Here is a 15,623-nt window from a genome sequence, read left to right on the forward strand (position 1 = left end):
GACAGCCAAGGATGATATGATCAACAGACCACTATCCTTTGCCAGAGATGACCTCCAGCTGTCTAACCTGGCCTTCAGGCTTCTGGCCATGGTTCTTGCCACCCCCATAGTACCTTTATTAGGAAAAGTGTTGACGTTAACACTACCAACATGAAACCTTCCACATATCACAAATTGAAGTCCATGCTGCTAAACGCTAGGAGTTTAAACATGAATCTGCATGCATTGCAAGCAGTCATTACCCTGGACAATGCTGACATCTGTGCAGTCACAGACATATGATTCAAGGCTGCAGAGAACACCCCAGCCTTACATAGTCACCCATCCTATCATACAGTCAGACTCCAAGGTGTGGGCAGTAAAGGCAAAGCACATAGGGTTTCACTATATATGCAAGACATACACACTTCCAGGCTGGTCAAACAGTAAGATGCACAGGAGACAATCCAGGTGCAAGTAAAAACTGCCAAGACCCCTAGTGAAATCATACTAGCTACTGGCACCCACATGTGACCATTCTGCCTATATGAACCTGTTCAACTCTATCAGGATTCGACTCTGTACGGTGATCCTGGGTGACTTTAAGTACCCAAATATAGATTGGATGAAGTACTCCTACCTGCACACAAATGCCCAGAGATTCATGGAATTTGGCAATGCAAACACCTTGGAAAAGCTAGTTGCTACCCAGACATGAGGTGAAGATCTCTTGAAGTTGATATTAAACAACATGAGTAACCACTACAGCATCCTTACAGTATCATCCTGCATGGTAAAACCAACCATAAAGTGGCCACATTTGCAGTCACCATCTCCCACAATACCCATCTAGCTAGGGACAGACATACAAACATCTCCAAAGTTGATTACAGCTTCCTGCGGGATGGTATAAGCAGCTTCACAGCCCCCTCCTCTGTAGAAACTGGCACCAATATCCACAAATACACCAAAACACTATACGTGAATTTGTATAGATGCATGGAGTCAGGTATACGCGACAGGGCTACATCATCCTCTGCAAGGATAAGTAAACCTGTATGGTGGACATCTGCAAAAAATAGACTCTGTAACAGGAGTGACATATTGCTGTCCAAAACCAAGAAGGAGCAGGTGCCCAATTTGAAACAATATCCCCTTATCCTATACAAGCAAATAAGAGCACTACTGAAATCCTGCAAAAAGTCATATCTCCACCTTCACATATGTCTGCAACCTCAAAGGAAGCACCCAGGTCTGCTCAGAAGTGGTGGTCAAAGATATGAGATATACAAGTGCTGTAGATATAGCAAACTTGCTCCCTGACAGAGTCAGTGAAAGCTTCACCCCCTGTCCCCCCCATCAGTCCATCAGGACATCCCCGGTACCTGCCCCCTTCCATTTATACCTAGTGAATAGGTCATCACTGCCATTTCAAAGTCATGGGATACAGCCCCCATGGGAGTCAATCACATCATAGGATGCATCCTACATGATGAACTCAAACATAAACCTACAGCACCATTAGGCACTGTATTCAGTCAAAGCCTGAATACTGATAAACCAACAAAAACAAAAACTTGTAAAAGGCCAAAACAATGGCAATACTGATAAATTCTACACGTATGTATTGTTAGCGCTTTCATACGGACAATCACTTGTACTTCTTCAGACATCTTTAGCCCAGAATTCATTCATTTTTTTGCCATTCTAATCAAGGTGAATCAAGTAAATTGATTGTTAAAGGAATATACATCCATGGCACTGAAACACTGAATAAAACCAATATAATAAATACACAATATACACAATTAATAAATATTAGTATGCCAAAAAGACCACAACTAACTCAAATACAACAAAATTAAATACTTAAAACATATGATTACCTTTCTCAGGCTTTTAATTTAAGAAGACATTTGATAGAACACACTTCATTAAGGCCAGGATAAATATGAGCATTAGTTTGCAGTTGCCATATTAATTCACGTTCTTCTAATTTCAACTCCCAATGCCCATCTCTACAATTTTTCTTAACTTGTTCAATAATTGTAAATTGGAAACTATGTGATGGAAATTCAGCCACATGTCTATCTAAAGCATTAGTGCCAGTATTCTTGTTGATATTATACAGATGTTCATATATTCTCTGCTTTAAGGGGCATTTGGCAAGGGAGCCCGCAGGATTTTTTGCAGGGGGGTGCAAAACTCAGAGCCCCGCCCATGCAGCCCTGTCCATGCAGCCCCACCCCTCCCCCACAGCCCCTCCCCTTCCCCCTCCCCATGCAGCCCAGCCCCCCACGCAGCCCCCCACATACACACACAGCCATTCCAGTGTCCCATTACTTGGCTATTTCTCCCCATTTGCCACATACACTGTTCAAATCTATCAGTATGCATACTGTCTTATGCTTTACTTCTACAATGATTGCAGATATTTGGATTTAATTTTCAACTTTTATTTCAAATTTTATAACAGAAACACTGAGGCACACATTTCACATTTGCTAAACAAAGCAACAGTCTTGCAATGAAAACAGACTTAGCATTAAAACTTCTCTGCTTTTGAAACTCACATTGATTGAAACAGCATTGAAACCCACATTCAAAGTGAATGCATCTGGGCAGTGGCAGGTTAAGTTTACCTTTGGGCTGTTTTCAAAGCATATCAAATGCACACATTTTTAGGCCCATGCAAAAGTATGGTGATTCATGTTCCTGATAATTGAATTATATCCCTTGTACAACACCTGCACCACCTGTTAGAGTGTATTTTAAATTTACAGTTTTGAACATTTTCCAGTAAGCAGTGAAACAGTTCAAAACATATGAACCAGTAATGACAAACTGCCTAGTTCAGAACATTTCAAACATAAAAGGCCACTCAAACTTCTATCATTATAATCCACCGATATTAGTCCATATGCACAATCTCTGCAGTCTGCAGAAGTCATTTGAATTCCACATTAAAAAAGATCTGAAACTAATAAAGAGATTGTTGCTATAAAACATATATTTCAGTGTTTCATCTACAAATGTAGTGCCCATTGCCCTAGAAGAATAAATTGCCTATGTTACGTTAAAATAAATGGTAAGCTGGTATATTGCAACAGGGAATATGTGACAAGCTGAAAACGAGGTTCATAGTTACGGGGCACCAAAGGGACATACTCAGGACAGGACTGCAGCACCCTATCCCCTTAAAATACACATTTACATGCTGTGGGAGTAGAAGCTACAGCCCTCTGTATCAAGATGCAAGTATGCTACCTGCTGTGCTAACACTGCTTTACAATTCTATACTATGATACCATTTGCTAAACAAAAGAGTGGCATATTTTTACAAACCTAGCATGATGAGCAGCAGTAAACTTCTCTTCCCTTGAAGCTCTCAATTCCTTGAAAATAAATTCTACCTGCTAACTCCAAGTAGGTCATTTCAGACACACACGACTTGTTAGTAAAAGAAATCTGGACAAAGCCTAAAATAAACAGGGACAGATTAAAAATATTGCTCTGATGAACTTATAAAGTTAAGTTGCTAGAATAACAACAGGATTTGTGTTAGTAAGCATTTTTCTAAAGGATATGACACGTAAAACTGAAAATGTCTGTCACTAATTAGCAACTACAATCCTTTTCAGGTGGAATATGAGGCAAAACTCTGGATGTTCTGCAAAAACCTGGATAGCTGAGGCATGGCCCATGGGGTATACTACCTTCCTCTAATACACACCACTACCTGTCAATCTCATCTCATAGCACAAATAATGTGTAAGGCCCAAAACTGGGAACACATTGAGAAAGTTGCTAGAATAAAAGGATTTGTGTTAGAATGCATTTTCTGAATGTTATGAAGTCTGAAACTGAAATGCATGTCATTATTTATTAACTTTAATGGTTAGCACATCATCCCAGTGATTTGTACCAAAAAAAAAAAAAAAAAAAGATTTTTATGAGGAACAGACTAAAAATATAAAGCAGAAATCTGGACACTGAAAATCTGTACATTTGACAGGTATGACACATAAATCTCCCTACCTACCTTGTAGTACCTCCTTTGAAAGTGGATAGATGGATAGAGCAAATCTTTTGGGTTTCTAACATCATGACAGGAATGTACTGCATTCCTAAATCAAAGTACGATTAAAGTTCACAAAATCAGTACTGTGTCAATCTTTGATGTCTGCCAAAGTGCTCTTCAGAATACCTGCAATGAATGTGCCCAGTAATGACTCCTCAGTCCTCCTGCAATTCGTATGGAGTTACATGCATTGGTAACATGTCTAAGTACGAATGTATATTCTTTTTTAATAAGACCCATCGCTCCTACTACTAGTACTACTACTGGAACTGCCTGGGTATCTTTCTTCCACACTACTCTCACTTCTGCCTGCAAATCCTGATATAGTATGAGTCTGATGTTGTCTCTCTCTGTACATAACACACTGTAGTCAGTGGGTGTGGAGAGTTCAATGATCAATGCTACTTTTGCCTTCTTCTCTTGGACCACTAATATCTGGTTTTCTAGCATCTGTCTTTTGAGCTGTTGGTAATGGAGGATGATCCCATGTGATGTAGGCTTTAGCATTTTCTATGATGCTTAAATTGCAGCTCATGTTTCCAGTGTTTTTCAGCCACTTCAATGCCATAATGTTTGCACAATGCCCAGTGCAACAGTCTTGCCACATTATTATGCTTGACAGTATACAGTGTCCTTCTACCGTTAGTATGTTGCAACCATCAACGAGGTGTTCAACTTCAACTGTTTCCAGTTCTGTTTTACAAAACCTACATTTGTCTGTTTCTCCCACATGTGCAATGGGCATTGTAAACCAATGTGTACATGATAGTCCACTATCTTGTGCCGCCAATATTGACCTTTCATCTCTTGGTTTGAATTCACCTCGCCTTGACCATTCCTGCTTTTGCTCCTGATTAGCATGAGGTTCTTCCAGAAGTGTTCTATACTTGCAACTATATTTATGCATTTTCCACATTTTTTATCTTCTCAACTGGTCCATCACCTTGTATTCTTTTGTTTCTTGGTACATTCAGTTGCTGCCCAATTTTTATCTACTTCTGGTTTGATTTCCATTTCTGCTTGATGCCGATATGCTTCTGCAAGCCTAAGCAGGGAAAAGCAGAGAAGTCATGTATCTTAAATTTATTCTCATTTGTCAACACTTTCACTACATTTGTGAGGTCAGCAGGGGTGTGGAGTCCCATGATTGCAGATCTGTACATGTAATCAATTTCAAGGAGGAATATCCCTTCTTCAGAATGTGGAAAATATATAATCTTGGTATGCACTGATTTTTTATAAATCATTTGGTGAGTAAGAAGCATCCTTGTTTTCCTATATAATCTATGCAACACATTGAGGTCAGTCAAACACACAAAATTAAGTTAGGACAGGAAGAGAAAATTGGCTTATAGGTTGGATTGTGTTCCTAAATGTAAATGCTGTTTTCAGGATTAATTCAAGTCATCTAAAGTATTCCTTAGTAAGTTTGATTTGCATTTGCTCATGTTTTATTGTTGATCGTTTATCAGTTCCCATTCCCAAATATTTGTACACTCCCTCCTGCTGAAGTTGTACCAAATTGATGTTTTCTTGGTGCTACAGTTTTCCTGCTTTAAAGGTTTGTTTTGCACATTTATCAAGACTAAATGACACTCTTATATCGTCTGACTTGCAGTTGTGCTTTCAGTTCCTCCTCTGAGCTCTACAGTTTTAAATCATTGACAAAGAGAAGGTGAGAGGTCTTTACTCACTGTTGCTTTCTAGGAGCCAAATTATAGGGCAAAACAGAGTAGCAGTAGTGACAAAGTCACCCTGGAGTATTCCCATTGAAGTTTTATCCCTGAAATAATAATTTGTCCTTCATCATGGCTTAATTGCAAAGTGCTCTGCCACTGTTTCATGGTAACTGTCATGTAATCGCTCAGTGTAAAGTGTACGTTATACATTTTAAAGTGCTCTTTTATACATGAATGTGTGATACTATCAAATGTTTTTGTAGTCAATCCATGTTGTACTTATTCTTGCTTGTTTTACAATTCTCCACTATGACTTTAACAATAAATGATTTTTTATTCCATATGACTTTAACCGTCCTTTTGTTCCATTGCCATAACTGAGCTTTCTTCTAAATGACTATAAACTCAGTCAGCATAAATTCCAGTGTACAGTTTATACAGTGTCAGGAGGCAAGTTATTGGCCTATAATTTTCAGGGACGTTTGCAGGTTCAGGCTTAAGTAGGAGCATTTTTTCTTATTAGTTAGGTTGGTGTCTGTTCCGGGTGTGCATATAAACGGTTTACTCATGGCTTTATCTGCTAGTGATCTTGATTCTTGCCTTACTGAGATTGTCCTAATGTGGTCTATTACAATAAGACTGTTGATATGTTGTTCAGCCTTTACCAAGTTGAACAGGTTGCAACATCTGGGCAATGGGCTCAAGAACTGTTGAGTAATTTGCAATAATGGAATAAGAAGTAAGAAATGTGCATGAAGAGCAAGCACTGAGTAACACTGTATGTGCATTTTGTCTGGTTTCACTGACAGTGCTCTTCTGAAGATCAGCCAGGCAGTCAAATATTTTATCAAACTTCTGACTAAACACATGAATGGATTTATATTTCTCGGACCATCATGTCTCCACAGAAGATGTATATTTGGTACCAGTGCTCATCATTTTGGACTGTCACAGAAAAAAAAATGAATCTTGATAACGTCAACAGCACTACATATTTCAGGACAATCATTCAGATCATACTGACTAGCCACTGTGCTGTGTTTCTCAGACTAAACCTTGTAAAGGCTGCTTTTGGATACTTTTCAGGAATCTTTTCTTGAACACTGGATGCTTGCCATTATGAAGCAGCCATCATAGCCTTGTCCGAATAACTTGTCCAAGTCTAGGCCATACTTTGCATCAAATGTCATTGTCAATGAAAGCAAAGTGTGTGCATCTTTCACAGAAATGTGAACAAAACCAATAGTTATTCTAATCATGTTTCAAAACTTTCAGTATGTTGAGTCTTGTGAGGTCAGATGTGTGCATCCCAGGATTGCAGATCTGTGCATGTAATCAATTTCAAGGAGGCCCATCCCTCCTTCAGAAGGGGGAATACATAATGTTGGTATGCACTGATTTTTTTTATAAATCATTTGGAGAGCATGAAGCATCCTTTTTGTTTTCCTGTTTAATCTATCCAACACGTTTTTGGGCCAATCATCTCAACTGTAATTTGGGAGAGGAAGAACAAATTGAGTTACAGCTTGAATTTTGTTCTTAGAGGTCAATGCTGTTTTCAGGATTAATTTAAGTGTTCCAAAATACTCCTTACCAAGTTTTATTTGCATTTGTTCATGTTTTATTGATCCTTCATCTATTGTCAAATAGTTATATACTCCCTCTTGCTCAAGTTCTTTCATATCACATTCTTGTCCCAAATTGATGTTTTCTTGATGCTGCAATTGTCCCGCTTTGAATGTAGCTTTTGCACATGTATCAAGACTAAATGGTCATGTCATTCTGTTATCATCTGAAAAAGTTTTGACAACTTGTCATTGTGCTTTCAGGTCTTCCTATGATAAGCTATACAGTTTTGCATCATCAATAAAGAGAAGATGAGAGGTCTTTACACTGTTGGTTTCTAGGAGCCAAATTATAGGGCAAGAAAGAATAGCAGTGGTGACAGTCACCCCGGAATTTCCCCCATTTCATTTTTATCCCTGGAATAATAATTTGTCCTTTATCATAGCTTAATTGCAAACAGGTCTGCCACTGTTTCATCATCATCATCATCATTGTAATGTAGTCGATCAGTGTAAAGTGTATGCTACATTTTTAAGCACTCTTGTCCTTGAATGTGTGGGATACTATCAGATGCTTTTTTTGAAGTCAGTCCATGCCCCACTTAGATTCTTGCCTCTTTTACAGTTCTCTAGTATGACTTTAACAAATGATCCTTTGTTCCATATGACCCTCTGTATTGCCCATTTGTTCTACTGCCATAATTGAGTTTTCTTCTAAATGACTATAAACTCTGTTAGCATCAGTTCCAGTGCAGAGCTTATACATCGTCGGAACCAAGGCAGGTTATTGGTTTAGGGTAGCATGCAAGTTCACTGTTAAGTAGGAGCATTGTTTTTCCTCATCTTAGTTCGGTTGGTGTCTGTTCGGGGTGCATATATACATAGTTCTTACTCGTGGATAAATCTTCATGCAAAGATGTTAATACTTTTAGGCAGACATTACGTACTGCATCTGGGCCTGGGGTTTTCCAATTATAGGATATGACTTTGTGTTAATCTCTGGCTGTTAAGTCATCCCATTTCATATCTTGTCCCTTTAAACTTGTTATTCTTTTACTTCTATCCATTTAGCATCTTTGTTATGTTGTGCAGGATCTTTGTAAGTACTTCTCCAAAATGTATCTGTTTTTGTCAATATCTTTTACCTCATTTCCAAATTCTCTGAAAAATTGTTGGGTCATCAATAAATTGCTTATTTTGTACTTTTCCCTTATATTTACCTGTGTATCTTCTAACTTATTCTTCCTGTGCTGAGATTTTTACTTTATTTGCGATAGTACATGATACATCCTAAGCTGTTCTAATACTGCGCACTACCTTTATCACATCTATCTTTGTAAGTATTTTTGTAAATCTGTTCCCTCTTCTATAGTCAGTGACACGGTGACAACCCCTGTCTCAATTGCTTTATAGATACTTGCTTCCATGATGGCATTCGATTTCTCACCTTCCTTTCTCTCACTACCCTGTGTTCTTGTGGCTCAGTTATTAAATTAGCTGCATAGTAATATAGCCTGTTTACTTCTGTTATATCGCATGAATCTCTATGGACAGTCCTAATTACTTGTTTCACTTGTTTTATCAAACTTCTAACTTTCTGGGTTTTACTGACCTTCTGAAGTCTGTTTTCATAATTTATCTTAATAATGCCTCTCTCTACCAAATCAAGCAACTCTTAGCTCATTTTCTTCTAAACTGAGGACACATTTTTTGTTTTCCATTTGCAGTGAGCATTCTATACAAAGTTCTATAGCATCTTCCTGTGGCACACTGTTTCATCCCATGTCATCCACTGCTCTGTCATATGGGAACTCATTGGCCTATCAGTATCACTCCTCAACATTGACTGCACACTTTCCACAGTTACAGTTTCCTGTTCCTTCTGTTGCTGTCCAGCTTCAAGTGAACATTTATACGGGTTTCCTGTGAAAATTCCTAAATATATTCATATGGCATTGGTATGTGTGACCAATTGCTTCCCGTTCCATTGGTTTCCACTTAATGTGGATGTCCATCGATCTATCATGTTGTGATTTGTGATGCTTTCTGAATTAGATTTTCTACACTGAATCATTCACTTTGCAGGTACTCCATAACCTCAGTTTCTACTAGTATAACTTTTCTGTTACTGTCTCCTTTTCTACTTTTTCTGTTTGTCTTTGTATTTTCCGTATTGTCAAGTTTTCTGTCTCCAGATTCCTTCGCCTGTATGTGTCTTCAGATATCATTGCTGCTGTTCTTTTTGTATTGTTAGTTTTGCTTTCTCCTTTGCATAGAAATTACACCATATTAAATCTCTTTTTTTCCCATGTCCATATTTCTTCTTCATATGTCTCCTGATCTTCCTGTTTCTCCTTACTTTGGGAAATCGTTACATCAGGCTGTGATGTAACCTGTGTTAGACCTACACCAAATCCTTCACTTTCCAGACACTCCATAAGTTAAACTTCTATTTTGCTTTTTTAATTCTTCTTTATTAATCTTATTTTCTACATTCCCTCTGTGACTTGTGAAATGTTGCATATCTGGATGCCTTTGCCTGTATTTCTCTTTGAATATCTTTGGGGCTGCCTTCTTTATACTGATTAATTTGGCTTTCCCCTTTGCATGAATATTGCACCATATCAAATCTCTTTTTCCCCCATGTCTATATTTCTTTTTTTACACTTTACAAAAAGTTCTAGGTTTTGTTATTTATATATTCATACCTCCTTGGATGCTCCTTTTTTCAAACGGATCAAAGTTTCTTGGTCTATACATACAGTTTTTCACACATCTGTTGTAATTAAGACACATTTTTATTTGAAGCTTCTGACAGTTTCATTCCTGTAATGTCTCTCTTAATCTTTTTATATACCTTGTGTCTGGAAATTCTGGGCTGTTTACATAATAGTAACAATACATCATTTCCTTCTTATCCTCAATAGTTCACTGTATTGTCTTTATGGCTCTTCTTTGGTCTATCAGTTTTTGTGAATTTTGTGGTCTGCTACTTCTACAACAGGGAGGCCATCCTCCTTGCTTTGTGCAATTGTTCCAGATTCTGGATATAATTTTACCACCTAAAGGCATCTTTTAAATGTCAACATCCATCAAGTGCATAAATCCAAAAACTATGTGGACCACCTCTAAGCCTTGCCACTCTTCTTGGTGTCAAAGGCTACTGAGGACAGATTTGTGCTACACGTGCATAACCTCATAGTCCTGTCAAAACTCCTGCACATTCATAATTGCAATGAGGGCATAAACACTTGCTCAACAGGTGTCAAACTGTACTGCAACATAAATGTGGGAAGGACAGAAGTGTATCAAATAGACTCCCTCTTCTTTGGAATGATCTTCCTCTCCACAAAGCAAAGTAGATATCTTACTCTACTTAACCGTAATCTGGATGGATAACCCTAATTTCATTCTTGATTTTAGTAGCCTTGTCCCTCTTACACAGGAACATCATGTTAATATTCAGCTTACCTCAGGGTTAATAAAATGTGAGATATACAAGGGGAATGTTGTGATAGATTTTGAAAGATCCTTACGGATCAACAAACTAGCAAGTACCTATGTGAACTAGTCTTATTGTGCTATACTTTGCATTTCTGAACATAATTTTGTATATGCCTTTGACCTTTGTGACTACAAAAAGGGCACAGTAAACTTCTTGGTGAACCAACATAAACTTTTAATAATTACAAATCCTTTTATTGCAGTCTGTAATACTTTTGAAGTCCAGGGAGTCACTCCTCTTGGCCGTACTAAACTCCTTCCTCTTATCACTCCACTTAACTTTTTCTGCTTAAGTGGATAAGGATCTGTCAATTTTCACTAAAAATCTCCCTGTGCTAACAGCCTTAAAAAGATTTCACTAACTCTGTTTTATTTACTGTCTTTATGCTGCTGCTCTGTACATGTGTGATTCCATGTTTAATTTTCAGATTTTTTGTTAACCATGGGTACTGCCGACAGTATCCTTTGCTTGTGCTGCTTGAAATCACCTCATCATCTTTGGATTTCTAGTATAAAATAAGACCAATGGAACTGTAGCATCAAACTCCTTTGTTTAGAAATTATACATTTTGTGGGTAATTGCAATTAAAAAGCAAAAAAAAAATACTGAATGAACTACATGGTCAGTTTAGGCCTATGACTCCTTGGGCACAAATATAAATTGTAAGTGTCTGCTGTGGGTGCCAAAAGCATCAATAACTTTACTGATGAACTGTTTCTTTTCATGAATGACACGTTCATGATGAGCACTAACCATGCACAGTACTGAAAGTCTATCATCAGTCATTGTACACCTTAACCAGGTCTTGACCCGTCTCACGATCGTTCAATGGTGCAGGTAGTGGCTGGTAAGGTCAACACAATCAGAACTGCTTGCTTAACAGTAGGAAAGAAATCACAGTGTTGCAACAAGTTAGTATAGTCCACTGTTTTGGCTATATCTGGAACCTTCGTATGCCAATAGTCGAACCAGTTCATCATCTCTAATTCCAAATTGTCGATATGATATAGTTCATTACTGACTGCAATTCGTTTTTGGAATTCTTCATGTTCTAGGTTTTGCATCATTTTAGGATGCAGATAAAATAAGTTGAACTGAGCAGTGTTACTGCGGGAAAAGCGAGACATCAGTGAAGAAACTAATGAGTCAAGATAGGGAATATAAATACTTGTTCTGTAGTAACTCTCAAAATCCACGGCTACTGTGTTTGCTCGGTGTGTTTGTCGACTGCAAATCCTTGGCAACACTAACTCAATACCAAGTTTATCTGCTATTGATCTTGCCTTACTGAGAATTTCATTCTTAAACTGCTCTTCAGCATGGTTACGGTGCTCCTTGAATATTTCAGTGAGTTTGTCGATGTGTTGTTGAGCCTTTATTATATCAAGTTGAACTGCAACATCTGGGTAACAGGCTCAAGAACTGATGAGTAATTTGCAATAATGAAGAGAGAAATAAGAAACGTGCATGAAGAGCAAGCACTGAGTAATATATGTGCATTTTGTCTGGTTTCACCAGCAGTGATCTTCTGAAGATCAGCGTGGCAGTCAAATATTTTCTCAAAGTTTTGACTAAACACACAAATGGATTTATATTTCTCAGTCCATCATGTCTCACACAGAAGAGGTATATTTGGTACCAATGCTGGTCGTTTTGGACTGTCACGAAAAAAATTAATAATCTTCTTGATAACACCAACAGCACTACTTATTTCAGGAACGTCATTCAGATCATTGACTACAAGGTTTAGTCTGTGAGACGCGCAGTGGATAAAGGCTGCTTTTGGATACTTTTAACGAATCTTTGCCTGAACACCATTCTGGATGCTTGCCATTATGGAGCAGCCATCATAGCCTTGTCTGAGTAATTTTTCCAAGTCTAGACCGTACTTTATGCATTCACTGACAATGACATTTGATGCAGACTGTGCATCTCTCACAACAATGGGAACAAAACCCATAAACTCTTCTCGAATACAATCACCATCAACAAACCGAATGCCCAATGACAACTGCTCAATGCCCGAGATATCTGCAGTTTCATCTGTCAATACACTAAATCCAATTGCCCTATGCGCTGCACAAACAATCTCCTTTCGAAGTACATGTTCGCATTCTGCCAACAACTCATTTTGCATCCTATGGGATGTGTAACGAGCATTTCCTGCAGCTGTTTCACTGTGCTGTTTTAATATTGTGTCGCCAGCTTCAATACAAAAATCTAATAAGTCACAGAAATTTCCACCAGAGCCTTCTTTTCCACGAAGAGGAATGTCATGGGTTGCACAGTAAATAATGGTAGATAAAATTGGTTCCAATTTCTTTCGGTTCTCTGCAATTTGTTTTGCTACTGCTGCATCTAGCTGTGGAATAACAGCTGTTTCTGGCTTTTGTCGTGTACAAGAAAAATTGGCAGCATCGTCAGTAGAACCTTTGTGCCATGATGACTGCATGTGATTTCTTGCAGACTCATTGAAGGCATTATATTTTGTGCACACACTAGTGATGAAGCTGCCTTGCAACCCACGGTGAACTGACTGAGGAAATAATACACAAGTTAGCAGAGTGGGCCTTTCAAGAGAGGAGAATATGCAAGCCACGGTGAATACTGAGACAACCAACTATATCTGAATGCTCGCTTCTTGTCTGATGTATCAGCTTTGAAGTTGTAATTCTCTGGAGGGATGTATGGTTGTGTCAGCAACCTGAATTTCATGAAGTCATCAATTCTGTCTGATCGAATGTAACGGCCAATATCAGTTTCTGTACATACACTTTGTGGGGTCTCTCGCTGTTCCACAAACATAGCAGAGAAAGCACATGTCTCTGTACGTTCATTAACAGACCCAGCTGGTTCTGTTACTTCATGTTGCTCGTACCTTGCTTTCTTACTAATCTGTTTGAAAAATTTTCTAATGTCCTCACTGTGTGCCATCACATACCCTACTTATTCAATAATAGACAACCTAAAGCATCCGATGGGCTAGTGCTACCTTTGTAGCAAATATCTTGCAGCTGTTCTATCAATGATGTTACTGAACAAAAGAAAAAAAAAACTGTCAGATATGGGATTAAAAAAATGTTTGATGAGTTTCAACATCACCAATGATTAACAAGTTTCTCATACTAACCTGGACAACAACAAAAAATAAATACATAAAACTAGTTGATTTTTGCTTTTGTACATATTTATGCAAGGAAAACTTAATACTGCAGTAAGTACTATCTGGACAGAAATACATGCTTTATGCACAGTCTTCACAGTTTTCCCAAATAAAGCAAATAAATAGTCCCTGTAGATTATGATGTTTGCAGATGACATTGTGATCTGTAGTGAGATTAGGGAACAGGTGTTTGAGGAGACCCTGGACAGATGGAGATATGCTCTAGAGCAGGGGTGTAGCCAGGATTTTCAAATTTGTACTCAACTCCCAGACTGCTGCTGTTCCGTCAACAAGCCACATCCACATTAACACTGCTGACCAAGCCATGTGCCCCCTTCATATTGCTGATCTCTGAACAGAAGTATATGCCATGGTAGTAATTACACGATGCATGAACATTTTCATTCCAAAGGTACATCTTCCGTAAGTCAAAAAACAAAATACCTTTCCATTTACACTAGGACAGATCAGTTTGCCCCCCCCCCAAGATTACTCTTCTTCCCCTTGCAGCCCCTAACCCCTGTAGTGGCTCATTACACCTCCAGTAATGCTGCTGATTAAAGGACTGTCAGGGTCTAGGCATCACATGCTCCGCAGTGTTGTGGTCTGTAGGTACAACATATAGTGCTCTCCCTACGTAACACCCAAGCTATGAGCCACAACTACCTCCCTTTCTCCAGCATGGGTCACCTGGCAATGCACGGTCACTCTTATGGCCTACAGTCACATTAAACCTTTTGGCATGGTAAACCTTACATTCCCAACAGCAAATACATTTTAGCTGGGCTAAGTCATACTGCCACTAACAATTAATGAAGATGTGTACCCATGGGAGTCAATCAAGCAAAAAGTAAAGCAGTTGAAATTTACATCCTTACTACCCTGCTTACATTCTGTGAATCTCAAGCCTTTGCTGAAAGGAAATTGTTTAAAGCAAGAAAATTACCCTAGGCGCCAGAACTGGTGGGACTGTTTACTATCACATGCTCTAGGCGCTTGTTTGGAGTTTTTTCTAGTCTTACGATCCAGTGATAGTCTGGACAAAATTATTGGAAAGAAAAGAAATTCAAAAGTTTTGCCCAAAGTTTAATGTTCAAAGCTGACACAATACCACCCAATATGCTGAGAAGGCAACAGCTTGAAAAGACAAAAAGCTTGTGAATGCAGGCTGCCTCTCAACCCTCCCACAAAGTGAAAGCAGTCACTTTATGTATAGCCCTATGCTGTTACACGCTGAAAGAACACAAAATGAAAGCAGTCACTTTATGTATAGCCCTATGCTGTTACACGCTGAAAGAACACAAAATGAAAGCAGTCACTTTATGTATAGCCCTATGGTGTTACATGCTGAAAGAACACAAAATGAAAGCAGTCACTTTATGTATAGCCCTATGCTGTTACATGCTGAAAGAACAAATGAAGACACTCAGGTTTGATAGTGGAAAATGTCAAAGAAAATTACCACACCATTTTCACCCCCCTTGTAAGCTAGTGTAACTGATCTCATGTGCACATATCTGAGTAGTGCTGGTTTTTGACTATGCTGGGTTCAGTACAGGGCATTAGTTGGGAATGGGGTCCCTCTACTAAGCCTGTTTCAAACTTCCACTGTACAGAATAATTTACTGCCAAGCTCTATGCATATTTAAAT

The sequence above is a fragment of the Protopterus annectens genome, chromosome 5.part0, assembly GCF_019279795.1.
Source record: "Protopterus annectens isolate FY-2018-M chromosome 5.part0, PAN1.0, whole genome shotgun sequence".
NCBI classification, from domain to species: Eukaryota; Metazoa; Chordata; order Ceratodontiformes; family Protopteridae; genus Protopterus; species Protopterus annectens.